The sequence below is a fragment of the Eurosta solidaginis genome, chromosome 3, assembly GCF_040869045.1.
Source record: "Eurosta solidaginis isolate ZX-2024a chromosome 3, ASM4086904v1, whole genome shotgun sequence".
NCBI classification, from domain to species: Eukaryota; Metazoa; Arthropoda; class Insecta; order Diptera; family Tephritidae; genus Eurosta; species Eurosta solidaginis.
Window position 1 is genome coordinate 115,725,487 of NC_090321.1, and position 27,568 is coordinate 115,753,054.

A 27,568-nucleotide genomic window follows, 5' to 3' on the forward strand; every position below is an offset into this window, starting at 1 on the left:
TCAGATATTTTAACTGAAAATAAAGCTAAATGTAAAAAAATTAAAGAAGGCAATAAACAAATAGATGAAATAAAACAGGGTGAAATAAAACAGCGTGACTGATCGACATTGTCGGTTTGTCAATGTGACTGCCAAAATATTTTTGTTACATTATTTCTATAATTTTTTATTTTTTTAATAATTGCTGAATTTACATGTATGTATTAGGAATGTAGGTACTTTTTAGTTTGTATTAGTGTAAGCCCGCATTAGTCATGTAAGAATTTTTGTATAAAAGAGAAAGTATTTCTAAATAAAAATCTATGATATTCCAGACGCTAGCCACTGCGCGTCCTTCGCTTATTAAATTAAACTAGTATCGCCTGTGGTCGAAATTCGACCAACTCCTATGTTTTTCAACTCAGTCTATGCATCCAGTGTTGGGGGTAGTGAAATAATGCGTTAATAGTTAAGCAGTGAGCGGAAATATAGCAAACTGGTATAACTTACTTAAGTTTTTCATTAAGACATTGAAAGGGTCAAATAAATTTATTCTTATGGAAAAGGAAATAATAGCGGAAATTAAGAAAATTCATTCTGGAATAGATATGAATTTACCGTTTAGGACAGATGTTAGAGCGGAGATTCGTACTACGACTAATACTCCGGTTTGGAGTAAGCAGTATCAATATCCGCTAGGTGGAAATAGCTTTGTTAATGAGGAGATCAGGGTTTTGTTACAAGTAAAAGCCCATACAATTCACCCATCTGGGTTGTACCAAAAAAAGGCATAAATGAAGATGGTACACAAAAGTTGAGGATGGTTGTGGACTTCAAAAAATTAAATGAAGTAACAGTTTCGGATAAATATCCAATTCCAGACAGCAATGTCATACTGTCTGATTTGGGGATTCTAAATACTTTTCTACAATTGACCTTGAGTCGCGATTTCATCAAATTTTGATGAAGGATAGTGATGTGGAAAAGACAGCATTTTCGGTTAATAACGGCAAGTATGAATTTCTAAGAATGCCTTTTGGACTGAAAAACGCACCTAGTATTTTTCAAAGAGCTATGGATAACGTTCTTAGGGATTACATTGGCAAATTTTGTCACGTATATATAGATGGTATCATTGTGTTTCCCAAAGCATTTACGGAGCACACGGAGCATTTAAAGATGGTTGTTGATACGTTGAAGAAAGCAAATATGAAAATTTCATTGGAAAAATCGTAATTTTACAGAAAGGAAGTAGAATTTTTGGGGTATATTGTAGCTAACAATATTATTAAAACCGATCCGGAAAAGATTGAAACGATTTCGAGGTATCCATTACCTAAAACAGTGAGACAACTTCGTAGTTTTCTGGGGATGACAGGTTATTATAGAAAATTTATTAAAGCTTATGCAGCGATAGCGAAACCATTGATGAAGCATTTATCAGGCAAAAATGGGCATGTGTCACAGCATATGTCTAAAAAAATTGAGGTTAGATTAGAACAAGACGCAATTATGGCTTTTGAAAGATTAAAGAAATTACTTGCAAACCAAGTCGAACTAACTCAGCCGGATTTTACAAAAAAATTTATATTGGCAACAGATGCCTCAAATGACGCATTGGGAGGAGTATTAAGTCAGGAAGGAAAGCCCATTACTTTTATATCGAAAACATTAAATTCAACAGAAAGAAATTATGCGACAAACGAAAAGGAGCTCTATGACATAGTTTGGGCATTAAAAACTTTAAGAAATTACCTTTATGCGGTATCAGATCTGGAGATTCTTACAGATCATCAGCCATTAACTTTTTCGGTTTCTCCAAGAAACCCTAACGTTAAAATGACAAGATGGCACACTATAATCGAGGAATATGCTCCAAAAGTAATTTATAAGCCAGGTAAAGTGAATATAGTAGCGGATGCGTTGTCTAGGCAATATTTAAATCAGGTATCTGATGACTCATCGGATCGTGCTACGCAGCATTCTGCGGAAAGCTCAGATAATGTAGAAATTCCGGAGACAAAAAAACCGTTGAATCAGTTTAAACAGCAGATATTGCTGAGTAAAGGACGTTTTACCATACATGAGTCAGTGATAAACTTTGGCAGGACAAGACAACTTATTGAATACGATACGGTGGAAAATTTGATAACAATTTTAAAGGAATTTATACTACCCGGTCTTGTGACTGCAATTCACTGTACACCAGAAGATCTCTATGAGATTAAAACTAAGTTAAAGGAAACGTTTACAAATAAATGTTTGTATGCCAGAAATTTTCCTATAGATGTAACAAACAGGGAGGACCAAGGTGCGATAATAGAACAAACACATAACAGAGCATACAGAAGTTTTGAAGAAAATATAAAGCAAATTTGTAAGATGTACTATTGGCCTGAAATGCATAAGCAATTCAGAGAGTATATTAGAAGCTGCGATATTTGTAATGGAAATAAATATGATAGGCACCCGAAGAAAATACCGATTGGAGAGGCTCCTGTACCTGATGAGGAAGGAATACAGATTTATATGGATATATTTTATGCTCAATCTTTGAAATTTATTACATGTATTTACGCATATTCAAAGTTTTTGATTATTAAACGAATTGAGGATAAGACTGAGTTGGAAGATAAAGTATTGGAGATATTACAGGGTTTCCCTAATGTAAAGATGATAACACTAGATAATGAACCAGGATTTACTACTGTGCAATTTAAAACCTTGACGGAGAGACTTCATATTGAGATTTATTTTTGTAATCCAAATCACAGTACTACAAATGGACAGGTAGAGAGGGTTCATTCAACGATAATTGAGATTGCGAGATATATGAAGCAGGAATATGATTTGATCAGTTTTTCTGAATCAGTATATAGAGCGGTTCAACAATATAACAAAACTATACACTCCGTGATTGAGAATAAACCTTTTGAGGTATTGTATAATAAGATTAAAGATGATACTGTGCCACAAAAATTAGTACTGGCGCAAGAAAAGCTGTTAGACAGACAAAATAAAAACAGGAAAATAAAAACGTATTCATGTTGTGATACTATATACGAAAAAATCATAGGAGAGAGGAATAAATTAAGACCTAGGTATAGGAAACAGATAGTAAAGGAGGATTTAGGCAATAGGGTTAGGATTAAACAAAGAAATAGAGTAGTGCATAAAGATAATATAAAATCTTAATTATACATTTTTAGATGATATCAGTAATAATTGTATCACTAATTGCTCTAGCGACCTCAGACAGAGTAGACTATACACGGGAGGATTATGTAGTGATAGAAGATGGTGATGTTGCTTTATACCGCAGCTTTGGAACAATTTTCCACATAACCAATTTGACTTATTTTGAAAATCCCATAATGGCAGATAAAAAGTTGTACAACAAAAAATTCAGATACAATAATTTAGAGGAAACGTCTGAATCACCAGATATTGAGAAGTCAGACATAGAATTTGAAACCGGTTTAATAGAAACCTTATTGGAGCAACTACAAAGAAAGAGTGGAAGAAATAAAAGAGGTATTAATGAATTAGGGACAATATGGAAATGGATAGCGGGATGACCAGACCATGATGATTTGGTGTTAGTAAATAACAAATTGAACGAATTAACGGATAATAATAATAAACAGTACACTACAAACTCTGAAATTTTTAAAGAAATTTATAGATTAACTGAAACAATAAAAAGCTTAAATGGAGACGAATATGTTAAATTACTTGTAAAACGAAGAAATGAATTTTTAATGTCGGAATTACAAAATCTCGTTAATACTATAGCAATGGCAAAAGTAGGAATTCAGTAATTTTACATTTTGATGAAATAGAGAAGATAACCGAAAATTAGCACGGACGACTGTCTATATCAGATATAATAGACGTATCTACTTTTAAAATATTGCAAAATGAAAATGTAATAGTTATTTACATAAAATATCCAAAAATTATATTTGATTGTAAATTGTTTGAAGTAAGGCCAATTGCCCAAATAGATGGTAAGCTATTAATTGCAAAAGAAATTGCAAATGTAACGACAAATATGTTAATGTTGAAAATTGTAAAAAAGAATTGATAAATACCTATTGTAAAATTAATAATACAAATAGTTGCTTGTCAGATATTTTAACTGAAAATAAAGCTAAATGTAAAAAAATTAAAGAAGGCAATAAACAAATAGATGAAATAAAACAGGGTGAAATAAAACAGCGTGACTGATCGACATTGTCGGTTTGTCAATGTGACTGCCAAAATATTTTTGTTACATTATTTCTATAATTTTTTATTTTTTTAATAATTGCTGAATTTACATGTATGTATTAGGAATGTAGGTACTTTTTAGTTTGTATTAGTGTAAGCCCGCATTAGTCATGTAAGAATTTTTGTATAAAAGAGAAAGTATTTCTAAATAAAAATCTATGATATTCCAGACGCTAGCCACTGCGCGTCCTTCGCTTATTAAATTAAACTAGTATCGCCTGTGGTCGAAATTCGACCAACTCCTATGTTTTTCAACTCAGTCTATGCATCCAGTGTTGGGGGTAGTGAAATAATGCGTTAATAGTTAAGCAGTGAGCGGAAATATAGCAAACTGGTATAACTTACTTAAGTTTTTCATTAAGACATTATAATTTTTATTGTATTTTCTTAAATTTTCCACAAAATTTTCAAATGTAATTATAACGTTTTGGTATGGAGCTCCTTAAACAAAAATATAAAAAATATGTAAAATCAAAAGAAATTGACATAGAATTAAGGTGAAATTACTTGACATTAAATTGACAAATAGCTTTTTCCACACCACCCGGGAGGTCCCCGTTGGGGCGCTACCGAAGTTAGTTTTGTGTGCTCGGTTCCCCAGTAGGCCTATATCTCCCATATACATATATCGCCAATTTACTTCAATAGTGTCATAATTCAAAAACACGAACTTTTAGTTAAAAACGAATAAATGTGCTTAAGGAATTTAGCCTATTTCAGAGTTTACTAAAAAAATTTAAATGAAAAAAAAAAAAATTAAGTACTTAAAGTGCGAAAAAATTAAGTGAAGTGAATAAACAGTTCCATATAAAAACGCAATAAGTGCACTTAGACCTTTTTCCGGATTTTAATATTATCATTGTGGAAATATGAAGATTCTAATATTCGGATATTTAATGTTGGGATTCCCATTGAGATCTATGTACGTAATTAATTTGTATTAAATTTGTAAACATTCATATTCATGAAATGGAGATGAATATATATGACCACATCTACCATAAAATATCTTCTGTGAACGATATAATACTAAGATATAACAGAGCAGAATAAATTAGAAAGAAAAGAAAAAGAAACAAAAACTTTGAAATTATTCACGCAAACATATTTACTAAAATAAAATTGATTTCATAATTTTAAGCGACATAAACAAATTAGGATTATGGGATCTGAGCATCCGATTAATGTGCATATAATCGAACAAAGTTAGCCTAATAATAAATATAGTAGGTAATATACTGCTTATGCAATATTTCGACCTAAAATCGAAAACGTTTTGGGTCGTTTTTTTTTTCGTTTAATATACAACGTGAAATTTTCCGATTCAATCAAAATGCATTTAAATAATAATAAACTAAGTTGAAATAAAAGATAATATAATAAATTAAAATAAGAAATATCAAAATAAATTAGCATAAAAGACAATATAATAAATAAATTAATTAATTTTAATGTAATATCTTTGTAGCAAATTTAATATACAACGTGATAAAAGATAATATAATAAAATAAAATAAGAAATATCAAAATAAATTAGCATTAAAGACAATATACAAATTTTAATGTAATATCTTTGTAGCAAATTTATTTAGTTTTTGTTCACTATAAGACGTGCTATATCTAAAATGAGCATAAAATCTGGAAATGCAAAAAACATTTGGGTCAAATTTGCAATTAATTGTTATAAATAAATAAATTTAAGATCGCGGGTTCGAATCGAGCTCAAGGCCTAACAATAATTTTTTATCATTATTATTGTTATGATAAATTTTTTCTTAATTGAAAAAATTTTTTAAATTAGAATAGAAGAAAGAAAAAATTTTAGACAACTGCCAAAGCTCGTTGTATAGATCCATTTCGGGAACTGCTAAATTCCTTCATCGGCAACGTTTAGGCGCCGCTGCTATAACCATTCAGCCACGACAGCGGTTTTTTGTTTGTCTTCATTAATCCTACTTTTATTCTGGTTCGTGCCAATTGATATTCACACCACTGCGACATCTGTTGCAGAATAGCTGTGAAAATTGGACTTGTTTGTTGGCAATGCTGCCATAGTGTCATATTTTATTGACACTTTTTTTTTTTTTTTTTTTTTTTTTTTTTTTTTTTCCCCCGTGCTCTGGGATGTATTAACAATTTTTGTTGTTATATCGGCCTACTGATTTTAAGATCGCGGGTTCGAATCGAGCTCAAGGCCTAACAATAATTTTTATCATTATTATTGTTATGATAAATTTTTTCTTAATTGAAAAAATTTTTTAAATTAGAATAGAAGAAAGAAAAAATTTTAGACAACTGCCAAAGCTCGTTGTATAGATCCATTTCGGGAACTGCTAAATTCCTTCATCGGCAACGTTTAGGCGCCGCTGCTATAACCATTCAGCCACGACAGCGGTTTTTTGTTTGTCTTCATTAATCCTACTTTTATTCTGGTTCGTGCCAATTGATATTCACACCACTGCGACATCTGTTGCAGAATAGCTGTGAAAATTGGACTTGTTTGTTGGCAATGCTGCCATAGTGTCATATTTTATTGACACTTTTTTTTTTTTTTTTTTTTCCCCGTGCTCTGGGATGTATTAACAATTTTTGTTATAGCAGCGGCGCCTAAACGTTGCCGATGAAGGAATTTAGCAGTTCCCGAAATGGATCTATACAACGAGCTTTGGCAGTTGTCTAAAATTTTTTCTTTCTTCTATTCTAATTTAAAAAATTTTTTCAATTAAGAAAAAATTTATCATAACAATAATAATGATAAAAAATTATTGTTAGGCCTTGAGCTCGATTCGAACCCGCGATCTTAAAATCAGTAGGCCGATATAACAACAAAAATTATAAATAAATTAGTGAAAATGAAAAACAAAGAATCTGCGAAATAAAGACCTATATTTTACGTGTAAGTAAAATTTGTCCAAAAAATAGGCCGGTTAAGTTATTACTTCTCTTTAAAGTTTTTTGTGCGCTAACAATTATTTTAGAACAATTTTTTAAGGATTTTGGTACAGACCAATATAGGTTATTGGTAACAATGGGAAACAATATTTTATTTGAACTGAAAAGGAGCGAAGCAGTAGTTCTCTCACCGTTTGGCGCACTGATGACATGATACGAAACTTTTATTCTCTCTCAATTCGTTTCCAGGAATGGGTCTTGAAGTTCATTCGATTGTAAACAAAAGTTCGTTCGTTTCCAAGAATGGGTCTTGAACATCAGATGGCTATAGAGTTGCCTAAACTACCCAAAAAAAAAAAAACTCCAAGAAATCCGTTCGGTTTCATTATTTTCAAAAAATCAGGAAGTAAGGTGATAAAAACTTATTAAAATTTATAAAAAAGGCAAAGTTTTGTAGAAATATTTTGTGGTAGATAAGTGAAAAAATATGAAATAATATATTTCGATTGCGTTGCTTTGCTTTGTTGCCCTGGCACCGCCATAAGATAACAATGAACGGCTAGCCCCTTTTTCACTTTGATGCGACCAAAATGTTTATTTACATACATATGTATATCCACATACAATAAAAAACGCAAAAAATTTATAAGAAATTACGAAATTAGATCACTTGGTGAAGTATCTGCGTTGTCGTCCGCAAAAGGCTGTTAATTATACATGTTGCGTTAACCTATACGTATACCTACAATTTATCTCAGCTGTCAAAAGTGGAGCGTTGCAACAGCTCCACAAAAACCTGGCCTTTATGCATCCATTTACATCAATGCGAAGACCAAGAAGCTGACTTTTTCTCCAATCGAAAGCTGCTATCAAAACCCGTTTCGTGTGCAGCCCTTCGATGAAAGGTGTTGTCACTGATAAATTTTCCACGGGTGAAAAATAGTTATTTTTTCTTCGGATTTGTAATCCTGACAAAAATTCGAGTTTTTTCATATCCCATTTGACAATCTTGAGTAATTTTTCAGTGAAAATTATAAATTAAACCTTTACCATGTAAAATACCCCAAAGTTATTCTGAAATGCCCAAATTTGATTTTGAGCATGATGGTATCTATGGCCAATATTATAAAAAATGCACATTTTCACGCGCTCTCAGAGAGCGAGAAGTTTCATATCATGTCATCTGTGGTTTGGCGTGTACAAATATATACATATGTAGAGATGAAGCATTTGAGCAACGCGACAATTGAGCATTTGGAGCTATGTACTCAGGGGGTTTGTGAACATAATGCGCCCTACAGACGGCAATTTCGATAGTTGCACAGATTTTCGAATTTACAAAAAACTTTTTCTATTGTTAACAAAAATAGGCCTATGCACTGCGGCTGATCAATACGAATCGATTCATATAACTTTTATATGATTTTACGTATGCTAAGTATGCGAAACAGCCTGTCAATTGATTGTATGGAAATTTTGTTAGCGTATTAATATATAGATTGTTTCAATAGTTTTTAAACAGTTCATGGTGATCCTGCCAGCCTGATCTTCAATTAGCTGAATATTTGTCCAAAAGCAAAATTCGCTGGATCTAGCTGGTCAGCGAGCGTGCCAAGTTTTTTTTCCTTTGCTAAAAAATTAATGGCCACCATGGTCAAAGGATGAAAACTTATACTTTGAGCAAAGAATCGATAATACGCAAACGCAAATCAAGGAACTAATTCCAAGCAACCAAAAATAGTAGAGAAAAGCAGGATACACTGAACAAAAATTTAAACGGCAATAAACGAATATGACTGGCAGAAGTGGCATGGGAATGGCATTACATAAGACTGACATCAATATTCCAGAGCAAACAACTTTGACTGGCAGCAAGCATAAAAGGTGTGGAATATCTTCAGGACGAGCATGATTAGCAGACATTAATATAAGTATACTTAAAACTACAATAAATTAGGCGGCCTTATGGACGCTTAACCATGAGCAAACCCTTTTGTTTTTGCTTAGGAATTTTTTTTAATTAGGACTAGGTTAATTGAAAAAAATTTAAGTAAATTGAAAAGCTACATTGTTAAAATTTGAAGAAAAATGTTTGAAAAAAAGGAATTGATTAAATATTAATAAACCAGTAAATTGTAATGCTTAGGTAGTCCTCATGCAACTCCTTAAATGTGGGAAATTTTTTTTAGATATGTTTACTGATGTTTTTCCAAGATAAAAATGAACAAATGGGAAGCACTATCTGAAGAAAAAATAAAAGCAGAAAAATCGTACAAATGTATAAATAAAAATACTTAACATTAAATACTCTAGGAAAATTAATTCGAGGAGACTCCATATTAACAAGAAATCACCAGGTTGAAGCATACCGCATTTTTTTAAGTGTAAGAGACAAATTGGTATCTTCATTAGCAAGGTATAACTTCGAAATAACAGTACCCACTACAATCGAAGAAAATCTTCAGATTGATTTTAACACTCTTATATCTGAGCCCTCTTTGACCGAAGAAAATAAACCAGTTGTGTTAACAAAGTCGTCACAGACTCAAACCTTGTGCACAAAAAAAAATAAACCACCAGAATCTGCAAATACGAACATAAAAATGGCACAAACAGTGGTAGAATTCATTAAAACTGCTTCGTCAGTGCTACCAGTGCTTGATGATAATAAAACCAACATTAAAAGGCACAGCAAGAAATTTTATTAGCAATGAAAGTACAATTGCGCAAATAAAGCTAAAATTAAGAAACAACAGCGCAGTAAAACCGCAAACCAATACACTACGGAGTCATCTCCGTAATAATTAGGTCATTGGAGGGAGCCTATATCTCCGATGGACTAAATCCAGACTTGACAATCAGATACGCTACTCAAGCAGCAGTCAAAGCCATGTGCAAGAACTGCTCCAATGACAAAGTGAAAATGATTATGCAAGCGGGAACGTTAACCACAATGAGCGACGCGAAACCTGGCATTATCACCGACTAAATCCTCCGCGACCTTATTTACAACATGGACGTCCCAAATGTCGACCATTTTGAACATCCGCGTCGATGGCACTACGCTACCGACTGTCCTACACCCCAAAATATTGGGTGTGACGTTTGATCAGGATCTACATTTTGGTGAGCACGCAGCCGCAATTGTACCGAAAATCCAGAGCCGTAATAAAATCCTCAAATCCCTTGCTGGCAGTACTTGGGGAAAAGACAAAGAAACGCTCATTACCACATACAAAGCAATTGGCCAGCCGATTGCATGCTACGCGTCCCCTATATGGTCGCCAAGCCTAAAAATTACCCACTGGAATAAGCTATAGGCCTTCCAAAATACTGCTCCCAGAAACGCCACGGTCTGTCTTCTTATGTCCCCAGAACACCATCTACATAATGAGGCGAGAATACTCCCCATCAGGGAGAGAAATGAGATGCTAACCAAACATTTCCTGTTGAATACCCAGAAACCTGGGCATCCCAACAGACATCTGATTGATGAGCCAACACCGCCTAGGGACTTAAGGAGTCATCTCCGTAAGCATTTTGAGGAAAAAGGGCACCTGAGAACTCAGCCGTATGAAGCAAAAAAACACAAGCAGGCCCTAGGTGAACTCCACAAACAGGCGTCGGACCTTTATGCCGGGAGTTTCCCGGTGATTCCAGTTACCCAAAACTTGCGGAAGAGGAACGCATACTCCCCAGGGAAACGCGAGTCACTCTGGCTCAACTTCGTTCTGGATACTGTAACAGGTTAAACTCTTACATATCCAGAATCAACCCCGACATACAAAATGTATTCCCCGCTTGCAATGTGTCCCCACATGACACCAACCATCTCTTTAATTGTAATGTGGAACCAACGCCTCTAACACCCCTTTCATTATGGTCCACCCCTGTTGAAACAGCAAGTTTCCTTAGACCCCCGTTAGAAGATATTGATGACAATTTGTGATCGGTCGCAGCTTTTAGGTGAGGCGAAGCATTGCTACAACAACAACAACGCGATTTCCAAGTTCATAAACAGCTGCACGGAAATAAAAAATAGCTCAAACACTATTTTGAATATAAGACATCAAAATCAATACCGGAGTAATTTCCGTGGGGTTACCGAAATAGTAACTACGGAAGTTATAGAGGCAGAAGGTTCAGACCACAACCAAGGTATAACAATAACACAAGACCAAATAATAATTCCCAAAGGGTCGCAACCCAAAATGAAAGTAGAAATTATAGTCACACCCGTAACGTACGCAACTGTACCCATCAGGAAAACCAGCATACTACTCCACTTCAAGAGCAGCAAGCAGAAAAATATGTGTACTAAATTTACATTTAAATACCTATATATCCATTAAAACGACTCTAAGTACCTCAGTTTCGAACCTCCTAGTAGATACAGGAGCAGATATTTCAATTATAAAAAAGAATCAAATAGATAATCATGCAAAAATAAATACAACACAAATAATGGATTTAAAGGGCATCGGTCAAGGCATAACCAGCACATTAGGCACAGTCAAAGCGGGCTTAAAAGGTGATGACCTCCTAATTTATCATAAATTCCACGTCGTAGAAGACGACTTCCCAATACCATGCGATGGAATTATAGGGCTAGACTTTATAAAGAAATATAATTGCATTCTAGATTATTGCAAAACAGGGGATAAATTAATCCTAAGACCATACGATTTTCCCCAAACAATAACAATGCATCTGAAAAATTGTCTTTCCGTTAATACAGTTACAATCCCTGCTAGATCTCAAGTCATTAGACAAGTTACAGTGAGCACTGATAGTAAAAACATCTTCATACCCCATCAACAATTATCTGAAGGCATTTTCATAGCAAACATTATCACAATTAAAGACAAAACTTTCGTCAGAATTACCAACACAACAAATAAAAACACAACTATTCAAAATTACAAAATTAATACTGAAAATTTAGATGACTATACACCAATTGATAAAAGCACACGGAATAAAAATAGCAATGATACAGAAAAATTAAAAAGACTAACCAAAAACTTCCCAAAATTTGTCAATTCTCAATTAACATCATTATGCACAGAATTCATAGACATATTTGCACTAGAAACAGAACCAATTCCTTCCAATAATTTTTATAAACAAAAACTACACATGAAAGACGACACCCCAGTTTACATAAAAAACTATAGATTGCCACAGACACAAAAAGGGGAGATAAGCAAACAGATTAATAAGCTAATCGAAGATGACATAATAGAACCTTCCATATCAGAATACAACAGCCCAATCTTACTAGTCCTTAAAAAATCACTTCCAGGGCAAACAGAAAAAAGATGGAGATTGGTTCTTGATTATAGACAAGTCAATAAAAAGCTAGCAGCGGATAAATTTCCACTCCCAAGAATTAATTACATTCTTACGCCACACATCAGCGTTTCTCTTTACTTATTTTAAATATTTCAAGACATTCTAGACCAACTTGTAAAAGCGAAATATTTTACATGTCTAGACCTTATGTCAGGTTTCCATCAAATAGAACTAGACCCGGACTCTAGGGATATAACTTCATTCACAGCCGAAGACGACACATACAGATTCAAAAGGCTACCGTATGGATTAAAAGTAGCACCTAATTCGTTCCAAAGAATGATGACATTAGCGTTCGCAGGCCTCAAACCTTCCCAAGCATTTCTCTAAATGGATGATTTGGTTGTATTAGGTTGTACTAAAAACTATATGTTAAAAAACCTAAGAGACGTGTTCTCCACTTGTAGGAAATACAACCTAAAATTACATCCAGATAAATGGCTATTTTTCGGCCTGGAAGTAACTGACTTAGGACATAAATGCACAAGCAAGGGAATATTACCCGACCCAAGCAAATTTGAAACAGTTCAAAACTACCCAACACCCAAAACAGCCGATGAAGTTAAAAGGTTCATAGCGTTCTGCAACTACTACAGAAAATTTGTAGCGAATTTCGCAGAGTACTCAAGAAAACTAACTAAGCTTTGCAAAAGGAATGTTTCCTTCGATTGGACAGAAGCATGTCAAAAAGCTTTTGTCTACTTAAAGGAAGAATTAATCAGTCCAAAACTTTTGCAATACCCAGACTTCAGTAAAGAATTCTGCATAACAACAGACGCTAGTGGGTATGCTTGCGAAGCAGTCCTCAGCCAAGAACACGATGGCAAACAGTTATAAATTGCTTACGCTTCTAGATCTTTCACAAAAGGTGAAACTAACAAAGCTACTATAGAGAAAGAATTAGCAGCAAACCACTGGGCCATAACCTTCTTCAGACCATACGTCTATGGCAGAAAATTCCTAATTAAGACGGAACACCGCCCTTTATCATGCCTTTTTTCGATGAAGAGCACTTCATCTAAGTTAACACGATTAAGACTCGATTTAGACGAATATGATTTTGAAGTGGAGTACATTGCTGGAAAAGAAAACTACGTCGCGGACGCATTGTCTCGCATTAACCTAACAAACTTAACAGAAATGTCAGTGGAAGCATGAAAAGTAATGAGTCACAACTAGATCAGCAGCTAAAAATTCTAAAGATAATATTAAAAATGAAGAAAGTCACAAAGAGGATCCCAAAATATATGAAGCGCTAAGTAAATTTGAGGTAAAAAGACATGTGAGGCTCGAAAATATATTTCAAAAAGGGAAACAAAATTTGTAGCACTATAAATACAAGCAACCTAATTGTTGATGATAAAATTGACTTAGGACAATTTTTATCAGGCTTGAAAAAGAAGCCGCCAATTTAGGACTTGTACAAATACAGTTTTCCTTAGGGGACAAACTGTTTAAAAGTAATTATACTGCAGTAGGCAAATTTATAGAAAGTGGTATCAAGGTTCTCAAAAATCTAAGAATAGCAATAACCCCAGAGGTTAGAAATTTGACAAATCGCGATACAATTAAGGAAATTCTTCATAAATCATAAATATCATGATGATCCCATCCGGGGTGGCCACCCAGGAATAAATCGCATGATAAAGAAAATCAAGCAAAAATATAGCTGGAAAAACTTGAGAAGTGACATAAAGAAATTCGTAAACAACTGCATCCACTGTAAAACGAATAAAGTTAATAAAATGACAATAACGGAAACACCTCCGAAGGCTTTTGACATTGTACAAATCGATACAGTCGGACCACTACCGAATTCGATAAATGAAAACGAATATGCAGTTACCATTATATGCGATCTAACTAAATACTTGGTAGCAATCCCAGTCCCGAGCAAACATGCGATAACAGTTGCTAAAGCTATATTCGAGCATTTCATTCTGATCTATGGGTGCATGAAAACAATCCTAACAGACATGGGAACCGAATACAAAAATTGCTTATTCGAAGAACTATGCAAACTGCTAAAAATTGAGCACAAAACCTCAGCACCATGCCATCATCAAACTTAGGGCACTGTAGAACGCAGTCATAGGACATTTAACGAATATGTACGTTCCTACATATCCAGTGACAAAGATGATTGGGATAAATACCTCCGGTATTTCGCGTACTGTTACAATAGAACGCCATCGACTATACATGGATATTCTCCATTTGAGCTTATATTGGCGAAAAACCCCCCGACTTACGAATTTATAGTAGAAAATAAAATAAGCCCAGTGTATAACCACGAGGCATACGATAAAGAAATAAAATACAGACTACAAATAGCACAGCAACTAGCTAGGAAATTAGTCCAAGAAACTAAAGAAAAACAAAAAACAAACTATTATAGAAGTAGCTACAGTAAGGAAATAGGTATAGGTGACCTAGTGTTAGTTAGAGAAGAGGCCGGCCATAAGTTAGATAATAAATACAGAGGACAGTATAAGGTAAAGAATATTTATAAAAACAACAATTTCACATTAATACCACATTGAATAGGAAATAGTGATAGGACCAATAAAGATAAGGAAATAATAGTCCTTAAGAATTGGCTTAAACATCTGCTAGTAACTCACATAATTTAACAAAAATAACAGTTTAAACATAAGCATACCACTTTACTCGTCAAAAAAAAAAGAGAACAAAACAAATGCCAACACAATCTGTTCAAAACAAAAATTAGCATAATAGATACATATGTAAAGGAAATGTAAACAAACAAAATCAAAGAACACATAAACATACAAATTCATTTTAGAATCAAGTTACCATTACCTCATAAATTATGACCATACAACGATTATATGTTAAAGAATAATTTGTAAACACAAGCGGATTTTAAGTGGGTCGACACACTTAAAAGTCGATTTTGTCAAACGAATTTCAATAGGTAACACATGTGTAAAATGATACAATACTTTATTGATAATAATAAATATACAAACAAGCCAAATAGAAAAAAATAGCATGATAAAAAAAGGAAAACAAAACAAATGTAACTAATGTAAACAAATAAAAACGACAGAAGCACACTCATCACTGTAATATCAAGTTACCATTAAGTAAGAAACTACAATAGAATATGAAAAACAATTAAAAAGTTAATTGGGTCATTAAGTCTGTTGAATAGTCATATACAATTGTCGTCAATTACATATGAGTCTTCTTAAGGCGGATGGTGTAGTATTACCAGAATAAGCTTTACTCACAATGCATTCTTATGCATATGCCAGAATACGCTTTTACACATAATGCAGTCTTATACATATACAAATGCATATTCCAATCGAACACACACATTCAAGTCATAGCGACCCTAGTAAATTATATCGAACCCGACATAAGGTTAACATCATACGGACATGCCGACATACAATGCACATATCTGTTTACATTTGTCAGCGCTAATTGTCACATTGACCAACACACTTATCGATCAGCGTGACTGATCGACATTGTCAATGTGACTGCCAAAATATTTCTGTTACATTATTTCTATAATTAGGTCGAAGTAATAATTGCTGACTTTACATGCATGTGTTAGGAATGTGGGTACTTTTTAGTTTGTAAGCATTAGTGTAAACCCGTATTAGTCATGTAAGAATTTTTGTATTAAAGGGAAAGTATTTCTAAATAAAAATCAATGATATTCCAGACGCTAGCCACTGCGCGTCCTTCGCTTATTAAATTAAATTGTTTCAATAGTTTTTAAACAGTTCACTGGAGGCTCTTATTATATTTTACCTCTTTGCTAGTACCTTAATGGTGCTTTAACAATTAGTATTTTCGTTTATTAAGAGGAACTGAAAACAAAAACAATTTACTAGAATATTGCGATGACGCTATTTTGAAAACTGCAATGTAATCATCGTCACGGATAACTCGGTGAAAATATAGTTTCCTTAACCATTCCCGCTTGTAGAAAAGAGGATAAATAAAATAAGAGCCACCAGTCTGCTACGAGTGGCGAGTAACTGGCCGGAAATTAAAAAAAATTATGTCTAATGTTTTCTAAGAAGGACATTTTTAATTGTCTCGCATTTATGCATGCCGTTGTTGTTTTTGTTGTTGTAGCGATAAGGTTGCTCCCGAAGGCTTTGGGGAGTGTTATCGATGTGATGGTCTTTTGCCGGATACAGATCCGGTACGCTCCGGTACCATAGCACCATTAAGGTGCTAGCCCGACCATCTCGGAAACGATTTATGTGGCCACATTTAACCTTCAGGCCATTACCTCCCTCCCCACCCCCAAGTTCCATGAGGAGCTTGGGGTCGCCAGAGCCTCGTCTGTTAGTGAAACAGGATTCGCCGCGGATAGGTGAGGTTGACAATTGGGTTTGGAGAAGTTATATATTGCGCTGGCAACCTGAAGGGTTGCGCTACACAGCCCCTTGAAACTGGTATTTTAGTCGCCTCTTACGACAGGCATACCTACCGCGGGTATATTCTGATCCCCTGACCCACTGGGTCATGGGATCATCATCCATCATCCATGCCGTGAAGGCACCTTGTGCATCTGTGATTGTTGGAAAGAGAAATACCCCACGAAAATGTATAGAAGACATTTTATCCACAGCTCGCCCAAAAAAAAAACCAGCGAATACCTCAAAGAAAACATTTACCAAATGCTACATGTAACGAGTGACGTCTTTTATTATATTTATCCTCTTTGCTTGTAGTTGTTTTGGTGCTTATTTCAGTTTGTCTCATTTTTGCACCAACAACACAGTTTGAGACATTCTGTCTCTATTAATTTTTGGTATAGCGTGAATTTGTTTGTGAAGTTCTTTTTCATGCAGAATAAGAAGCTTTTTGTAAACTCACGCTCGGTTTTACATATTTATGTTTGTATGAATTCATTCAGTAATTGTTCATTTTAGGTTCGATTTTCTGGCCCCATGCAAATAGATACCAATCTGCAGTAGCAACAGAGTTTTTTTAAATAATAAATTGTATCTGCAAAGCTATTCATTTATATATTATTGTTCTTTATACAATGCCGCCATTGTTTATATATGCTATTTCAACTGGATCAATTGGCCGCCTGGCATAGCGCTGAGGCAATTCCCAATCCTGAATTGCAGTGTTGCGACCTGCATAAACCTATTTAAAATAAAAAACAAATAAATTAGTACAGATTATATAAAAAATTGTTCATCCTTAACTATATAAATATTTGGGACAAGAGATATTATAACTAGATTTCATCTGGTGGCAATGATCCGGAATCAAATAAAAAATGGTCTATGCAAATGCAACAACTACCAGTTTAGTTGTATATATCTGTGGCACCCTTTTCTAATCCTTTCTTTCGTAGTTACATATTAGTTTATCTTTGTTTACAATGATATTTCATTCTTATATTATATTTTTCCGCAAACGAACAAGACATTTCATATTTGTGCTACATAAAATTTATTAGTTTATCTTTGTTTACAATGATATTTCATTCTTATATTATATTTTTCCGCAAACGAACAAGACATTTCATATTTGTGCTACATAAAATTTAAGTGATTTTCTAAAGTTTTTAATTTGATACGCACTATCGGTTTACCGATTAATCACAAGTCAAGAGCATTCTAGGTAAGGATTTGTTTTAATAATCCCAAGGAGGTAAATGCGTGCAGCACCAAAAACTGGTAACATAATCATGGCACGTTGTTTCCATCAACGGGAAATACGCGATTTGCAAGTTTGAGAAAAGCAAAAGACAGCTACTATTTTGGCAAAGCTAGGTCCAAAGTTATCGCTCAACTCACCGCATTATAGATTCACTCACACAAGTCGACTGCTTTGATTATGTGAAGGGTAAAATTATAGAGCGCTTTGCGGACAGCGAGCAGAGACGACTCAACCGTCTTTTATCAGAGCTGGTGTTGAGGGACAAGAATCCGTCGGAGCTATATTACGAAATGCAACGTGTAGCAGGCAGCACCCTTGGAAATGCTGCGGTTAAAGGCCTGCAATTGCTCAGCCTGTAATAGTTGGACCACCAGAGAATTTACAAAAATTGCTGGCTCCATTGTAGATGCTATCACTCCAAGCCAAACTAACAAAATCAAAGCGGACTATCTATATGAAATTACAGTGCTGAGTACTGCTGTTATGGAGTTAAACGAAAAAATCTAAAAATTTTCTGTTCTATTAGACAAATTTTCGGACATAACCAAATTATCCACAGAGATTGATATTGAAGTGCAGGATTACTCATCAAATTAAAACGAACGGCCAGGCTGTGTCTTGCCGCCTTCGACGACTGCCGCCCGACAAGTTAGAAGCTGCGCGAAAATAGTTCGAATTCTTGATGAAAACAGGCATATGTCGTCCATCCAACAGTAATTAGGCAAATCCGTTACACCTTGTAAATATGAGCAACGGAATGAAGAGACAGTGCGGTGACAATTGTGCACTCAACGCAGACGCTTCCCTACAGATAACCTCTTCCATACTTAACAGATTTCACCGCGAATTTACGAGTTAAGACTATATATTCAAAGATCGACCTCCAAAGTGCGTTCCACCAAGTTCCCATACACGAACAGCAAGCCTGACTTTTTCTTGGATTATATGAATTCACATTCATGACGGTTGGTCTTTACAATTTCATTCCATTTATTGATAAATCACATTAGTACAATGAGATCTATGATCTCTTATAGTGCAAGGAATATGGAACAGCAAAAATACAAATAATTCTTAAATCTAGGTTTGGTCATAACACAAGGAACTTTTACCGGTAGTACTTATGCATATAAAACTGCCTTAAAGTTGCTTTTAGTAATACTACTGCGAATGGACATTGGTATCGAGTTCCAAATACGAATGGCATTGATAAAGAATAGCCGCACCATAATTGCTACCGTCGCAGCAAACTTGTGTCCGTAGACTAAAAAACAACCCCAGTTTTGGAACCGTTTTTGTTGTTGCGATAAGGACACTCCGATTTGTTATGACCACATACGATTTAATTTGTTGCGTTCCTCCCACCTTCTAAGCCATACCGCCCTCCCACCCCCTACATCCATGAGGAGTTCGGGGTCGCCAGAACCTCAGCTGTTAATGAAACAGGATTCGCCACGGATAGGTGAGGTTGACAATTTGGTTGGAGAAGCTATATATTGCGCTGGCAACCCCTTGAAAGGGTTGCGCTACACAATCCTGATATTTTAGTTACCTCTTACGACAGGCATACCTACGGCGGGTATATTCTAACCCCCTAACCCGCTGTGTCCAGGTTCCCGCTATTTGCTGAGTGTCGATTTAATCGCCACTGCTTCGCCTATGCATTTCTCTACGCTCCCTCTCAGCATTCATCAGTCGTGTCATGATTATAAATGCCATTTTGCTCACTGCAGTCCAGCAATCCTTCCTTTTGCACATTTGTGATACTAAATTTCTCGTGGCAGGTTCCTCCCCAAAAACTTTATGCAAGGTCTTTCCTCGTGAAAACGGGGGTAGTGGAATATAACGTGTTCTGCGTTTTCTAACTCCGTGGTACCCCTTGGACAAATAGGATCTTCCTCTATCCTAGGCTTCCATAAATACTCTTTGGAACCGCCATGTCCACTCAGTATCTGGGTGAGATGGTAGTTCAATTCGCCGTGCTTCCGCTCATTCCAATGAACTACGTCCCAAACTAACGTGAAGGTCCAGCGCCCTTTACTCAAGGCCTCCCACCGTTCTTGCCACTTAGCTATTGTTTGTGTCCTTGCTCTTTTCTTGGCGTCTTCAGATATTAGTGTTATACAGATCGATCATTTCGCTTCCAGTAAGTCCACAGGGATTAGGGTTAGGACCAGGATCGCGTCGTCAGACACCGCCCGATAAGCTCTTGCTATTCTTATAGCTGCAAGTCGGTATTACCGTCATACATTGCATTCCAAAGCATTGGACCGAGAACAGATCTCTGGGACGCCTCCAGTGATGTTATACTCTTTTGCTCCTTGATTCGTGTCAATAAGAAGTACTGGTTTACACACATGAAGACCACACATGAAGCAAAATATTAATAACCTAAATAGCCAATCGAACTCAGCATGCATATTTGGTTACATGGGTCAATTAGTCACGCTGACTGACACTCTTGTCTATTTGTCACATTGACCGAACGATCTTACTGGATAGAGATCCTGCCAAGTTTTATCTTAAGAAAAAAATATATATATATAAACCAATGGTCACAGGCCACAATTAGAGGCAGAAATCTTGCACAAATATTCACAAACAAGCAAGTTATCAGGCGAGTCCAGGACAAGCATAAAACAAAGTGGAATAAGGAACTCAGTAACAAATTAAGAAGATACGGCTAAAAACTGGCAGCAAATCACACTAATATGCAAATTTCCGACTGGCAGAAGCAATCGCACAAGGAATGACTGGCAGCAAGCATAAAAAAAGAGTGGAATATCATCAGGACGATAAATATTCTGACTGGCAGCATGACTGGCAGCAAGTTATATAAGTATTTAAATGAATATTATATTGTTAAATAATATAAAACTGGCAACTCTAATTATCTGTTTTTTTTCATACTGTTTCATTATACCTCTTGTTCGTATTATACTGAATAAAGTTAGTCGCCATCTTACTCTGAAACTGCGTGTACAAATCTCTATTACAACAGGTTATGGGCCTATCCACATAGAGTTAAATTAATGTTAAATATAGTAATTTAATTAAAATGGCGACGGGCACACTCAGTTTTCCTTTCGAAAAACTTCGCGGTCGTGAAAATTTTGATGTTTGGCGGCGAAATTCATAATCATACTTGGTGCTGAAAAGTTGCTGGAAAATCACCGTAGAAGGTTTGTCTGAAAATGCATCGGAAAGAGATCGTGACACAAACGAACGGGCGCTGGCGGAGATTACGTTCATGGTGGAGCCGAGTAATTTCTCGCACATAACAAATGCACAGACGGCGAAAGAAGCATGGGATTCAATAATGGCAGCGTATGAGGACAGTGGTAGAGCTTTTGAAAAAGCTGGTGCAGTTAAAACTCGAACAGTTCCAATCCATACAGGATTATGTGAACGAAGTGGTCCTGACCTCAATAAAATTGCAAAGTGCAGGTTTAAATGTCGGTGATGAAGTGGATGCATCTTTATTGCTAGCTGGGTTGCCTAATGAGTATCAAGCTCTTGTTATGGCAGTGGAAAATTCCAAATCGAAGTTAACCGTCGACAGTGTAAAAAGTTTATTGTTGCAAGACGTCAAATTGGATTGCACTAGGGAATCCACCAACAACGCTTTGTATTCGAACAATTTGCAACCGAAAAAGAATGAAAAAAATTCGAATCGTAAAAAGTTTCGTTGTTTTAATGGTGGTCAGGAAGGCCATATGCGTAAAGAGTGTCGTAAATCTATACAGTCGAAAAAAGCAAATGGGAACGAAAGTAAAAGCAAGACAGCTATATTTTCGAATTCTTTGCTAGCGAATTCGTGTTTACATTCTCAGAGCTCCGAATGTGTATGGTACGTCGACTCAGGCGCAACGTCGCATATGACAAACGATCAGCAGTTGCTTTCGAAAGTTCGAGCAGCAGAACACAACGAAGTTATTTTAGCTAACAGTGAGCGAGTTGCAGTTAACAGCGTAGGAGATGTTAGCCCACTGTTAAATGTCCACAAACAGAAAATTCCAACTGATGTTCGAAATGTTGAATATGTGCCTAGTCTTTGCGGAAATCTTTTGTCAGTTCGGCAAATGACTAAGCAAAACAAAAAGGTGGTGTTCGAAGGAAATGTATGTAAAATGTTCGATGTGAAAGGAAATTTAATAGCAAAAGCATTTGCGCACAACGATTTATACAAGTTGGATTGCGTTAAAAATAAAGTTGGGAGAGCAATGACTACAGTTGATAACTTTGAGCTTTGGCATCGTAGGCTGGCACACATTTCCAAGGAAAATATGAAACGAGTGCAGAATTCAACGCTTGAAGTTAATTACAGCAGCACAAGTGACAAAGGGTGTATTATATGCTGTAAAGGTAAACAAACCAGAACCATAAGCAAATCAGCTGGTACGCGTGCAGAAAATTTGTCCCTTGTCCAATTAGCACAAAATCGTTCAGCGGTGCAAGATTTTTACTTGTATTTGTTGATGATTTTTCAAGAAAGGTATTTGCGATACCAATTGTACGAAAGTCGGTTGTATTTGCTAGATTTAAGGAGTTTAAAAGCGAAGTAGAGATACAGTGTGGACGTAAAATAAAAGTGCTGAGGGCAGACAATGGCACTGAATATTACAACGAACCATTTGTAAATTTTTTGCGTGATTGTGGCATTGTTCATAAAAAAATAGCTCCGTACACACCCGAACAGAACGGGGTGGCTGAGCGTATGAACCGAACTTTGATTGAACGTGTTAGATGTATGTTGTTAGATTCTGGCCTGAGAAACATATTCTGGACAGAGGCTGCAAACACGGAGCATATTTGGTAAGCCGTATTCCATCTAGAGGTAATAATCGAAGTCCGGAATAAATATGATCAGGTGCAAAATCAGATGAGCGCATATTTGTAGGATATTGCGCTGTGTCAAGAGCTTACCGGCTTTATCGTAAATCTGATTAAAAGTTTATTGTGAGCCGTCATGTTACATTTATAGAAAATTCATGTGACGTAACGAACCATACAGAGCCAAATTTGATTATTGATACAAGGAAAGATTGTAACATTAACAATTCAGAGGAGGATAATGTGAGCGAATTGTTAGATGTCAACAAATCTTCGGACAGTGACTACGATACTCCTGATGAAAGTGAAGCAGTTGATATGCATAGTGACGATTACGATAAATTGTATCTAGTGCATCGGTCAGAGCGTATTGCAAACAAAACGAAAAGAAATTTGTTGTTGACAGTGGCGTCTGATGCTGATGACCCTGTTAGTGTTGAAGAGGCGTTGGATAGTGCAGAATCAAGAATTGGAAGCGTGCTATGGAAGAGGAGATGGATTCTCTTAAGTCAAAAAACACTTGGGTGCTTACGAAATTGCCTGCTGGTAAAAAGGCAATAAGTTCAAAATGGGTGTTCAAAGTGAAACGTGATGCAGCTGGTGAGCTTGTTCGTTATAAAGCAAGGCTCGTCGTGAAAGGTTGCTCACAGAAGCAACCGGAAGGCTATGATGATGGTTCAGGCAGAGTATGTCGTTTGGTAAAGTCACTATGCGGCTTGAAACAAGCAAGCAAAGTTTGGAACGATAAATTTAATACAGTACTCATCGGTCTGGGACTAGTTCGGAGCGAAGTCGATCAATGTATCTACTATTGTGTAAAAGATCAAAGCATGGCTTACGTAGCGATTTATGTAGACGACGTGTTGGTATTCTCCAATGACAAAAAGGCTACACAGCGTATTAAGAGCGAGTTGTCTTCCAGATTTAAAATGAAAGACATGGGTTCAGCGTCATCCGTATTGGGCATGCGAGTTCAAAGAGATGAGGTAAAAAAACGAATAAAACTTGATCAATCTGAATATATTTGCAGTGTACTCAAACATTTTGGAATGGATGACTGTAATGCCGTTGCTACGCCACTTGACTTGTCACAGAAGCTAACTGTTGAAATGTGTCCACAAACTGTAGAAAGAGATGGAAAATGTTCCATATATGGAGGCTATTGGTTGTCTATTGTACGCAGCACAGAAGACTCGACCTGATATCAGCTTCGCGGTCAATTTACTGAGTCGGTTTACACAAAATCCCGGCAAAGCTCATTGGCTTGCAGTGAAGCGTGTGATGCGATATTTGAAGGGAACTATAAACAAAGGCATCGTGTACAAAAAATCTGCCGAAGGTCTAGTTGGATTTTGCGATGCTGACTGGGCAGGAGATCTTGATCAGCGTCGATCAACTTCTGGTTACATATTCGTTATGCAGGGTGGTGATATATCTTGGTCAACGCATAGACAGCGAACCATTGCATTGTCATCAACAGAAGCAGAACTTATGTCAATAATGGGTGCAATGCAAGAAACGATTTGGTTGAACCGATTGGAATATGAGTTTATTCCTCGCAACACAAAAACAGCAACACTGTATTGCGATAACAAAAACGCATTTCAGGAGTTTGGCGAAACGTCGGGTTTATAAGTGAAGTTTTACCTTGCACTGTTTAAATATCTGACCATACAAGCCTATAATAATTTTGAATTTAATAAAATCAAATTGGTCAGAAAAAATCTCTTACGCAATTCATATTGTTCGTAACAACAATTTTTCTCCACGTACTAAACATGTCGACATAAAGGTGAAGTTCAGACAAGAGAGGCTGAAAGATAAGTCGTTAAAGCTTGAGTACATTTCTACAAGCGAGATGTTGGCAGATGGTTTAATGGTTTGTGATCTTTATTATTTTATTATATTTTGTTTGATCGTAGGCTGCTTTTGTTTTTGATATATTTAGTTTAATTTTATTGAAATTGGTTTTATTTTATTTTGTTTCAGTTAATCTCATTTTATTTTATTTTATTTTAGTTTATCTTATTTTATTGTATTGTATTTTATTACAATTTGATTATTGTTAGTATTATTTATAATCTTTATGATTGACAGCTGTTAAGAATGAATTTATTAATGTCGGAATAGGTTTAAAGTAAACTTACATATGTATTACTTAGCATAGTTTTTGCAATGTAAACATTTTGGATTTGAAGTAATGGTCGTAAATTTATACTTATATATATTTTCAATGTTGCCAGATGTTCTATTAAAGGGAAGTATTGTTAAATAATATCAATCTGGCAACTCTAATCATCAGTTTTTTCATACTATTTCATTATACCTCTTGTTCGTATTATACTGAATAAAGTTTGTCGCCATCTTACTCTGAAACTGCGTGTACAAATCTCTAATACAACAGAACAAATTTGGCAACCTAACGGCTGCCCGACCAGAAGCAGAAATCAAAGATTTCCGCTCAGGACATTTTTTTAAACAATAAAAAGTAAAATTTTAATAGAATGTTTAAATTAAACATTTTGTAGAGAAATGGCAAAGCGAGCACCTGATTGGATGATCGCCAGATTCTTGCCTAAAAGACAGCGCTGCCATACTTATATTTTTCACATTACACCTTCTGCTCGTGCACCGATCTGACTGTTAGATGGCGTTGGCTGTAATCCATCCAGTGACTATTAGGGCTGGCACACAATTATTACTAACGACGAGTGTCAGTACCTTCATTTCTGATAGATTACTGCTTCGGCCAATCTGACACTATAATCGACCACGATTATTAAGTCACTTATTTCTATTTGTAACTATAAGCTAAATTGTTCTTACTTAAAATAAACACAATATACTTGAAATACATGGAGTGTCGCCTAAACGGGAGTTGAGTGGCATTCAGATGCATCGGCAGACCACATTCTAATGCGCGATGCTTCTATAATACCATCATAGGGTAACTGGGTTAACTGGCAATTTTCTATGTCTCTTATTACGTATCGGTCATGTGGTAATACCTTATGAATTACGTATGGGCCTCTATATTTTGGTATAAACTTTTTATTAGAACCGGCCGATGTATCTACATTACGTATGACAACAAAGTCACCGACACTGTATGTCTCAGGAGGCTTGGAGCGATTGGAAAAGTATTTTGAGTTATATTCTTGTGACTTTGCTATAGCAGCTAAGGCAGACGCACGGGTAGCCTCAAGGTCACGAAGCGCACTGTAATGGTTTTTATCCTCTAGGTGTTCTGTCAATTCATCGATTATCGCTCCTTTCTGTACCACACCGAACAGCAACATACTTGGTGCGTTACCAGTGGTGGAGTGTATGGTATTATTAAGACCGTATTCTACTTGACCTAACTTGGCTGACCAGTTGGCATGGTTAATCGGCTCGGAGATTTTACTCAACATGGCCTTGATTATTCTATTCACCCTTTCTACCTGTATGTTGTTTTTTAACAAATACGCGTCGAATTCGAGAGAAGTGAAACAAGAGCCGCGGTCAGATATCAGCCTCTTGGGTCTGCTGTAATAACTGAAGTATTTGTCTAGGGAAGCTATGACTTCTTTCGTACTCGTTGAATTTACTGGATACAAACGAATGAACTTCGTGAATGCATCAACAACCACTAAAATATATTTGCGCTTCGAGTTAATGGAGGGCAGAGGGCCAAAGTGATCGACATGTATGGTGTCGAATGGTATCGGTATTTTAGCAATGCTATGCATATTTCGCTTGTTCACGCGGGTTGGGGCTGAGTACATGATGCATTTAATGCAATTTCAAACAAAGTTTTCTACTTTATCTTTCATCTTGGGTAGCCAATAGTGTTTCTTTAGTTGATCTTATCGACGACTAAGTGACCAATTTTCTCATGAACCAGTCTAATAATGTTATTCTCCATCTCATTCGGGACGTACAACTGTAGCCTCCCCTCGCCCTATTTCCTAAAGACGAGACCGTCTACTAATTCAAAGTTCGGTACGGAACCTGTCTCTAGCTTTTCTCGTAATTGTTTTATGTTATTGTCGCGGTATTGTGTCGCTTGGATGTGAAAATCTGCTTCGTCAGCATCCGCGGCGAAGACCATTTCGCAAAGTTTTGTTATTCCCGCAGGCTTCTTGTCGATAGTAGCGACGATTGATTCACATTCATCGGCAGTTCCGGCTTCAGGGCAGCGGCTAAGCACATCAACGTGTCCCGTGTTAACTCCACCTCTGTGTTGAATTGTATAGTTATAATTTTCAAGCTCTAGAGCCCATCTGGCTATCCGCGGGTTAAGTTGTTTTTTACTTAAAGTCATCGTAAGGGAGTTGCAATCTGTGACTATCTTGAACGGAATTCCTTCCAAATAAACTCTAAACCGGCGTAGAGCGTATATGATGGACAGCGTTTCCAGTTCGAAGCTGTGGTATCTTGCTTCCGCGGGTGAGGTGGCTTTTGAAAAGTACATAATCGGGTGCAAACGACAGTCCGTTTGTCTTTGGAGTATGACCGAACCGAAACCTGCTGAACTTGCATGGCAGTGTCACTGGTCAACAAATAATTCTAGTTATGGTCT

General features: G+C 36.0%; 1 long non-coding RNA gene across 1 annotated transcript in view; it reads right to left on the reverse strand.

The window, feature by feature from the left end:
• Positions 1–17,496: 17,496 nt before the first annotated feature.
• Positions 17,497–27,568, reverse strand: part of LOC137246610 (uncharacterized) — a 57,840-nt gene continuing 47,768 nt past the window's right edge. Inside the window, exon 2 of the long non-coding RNA XR_010951598.1 lies at positions 17,497–17,649. This is a non-coding gene — a long non-coding RNA (uncharacterized lncRNA). The remainder of the gene's footprint in view (positions 17,650–27,568) is intronic.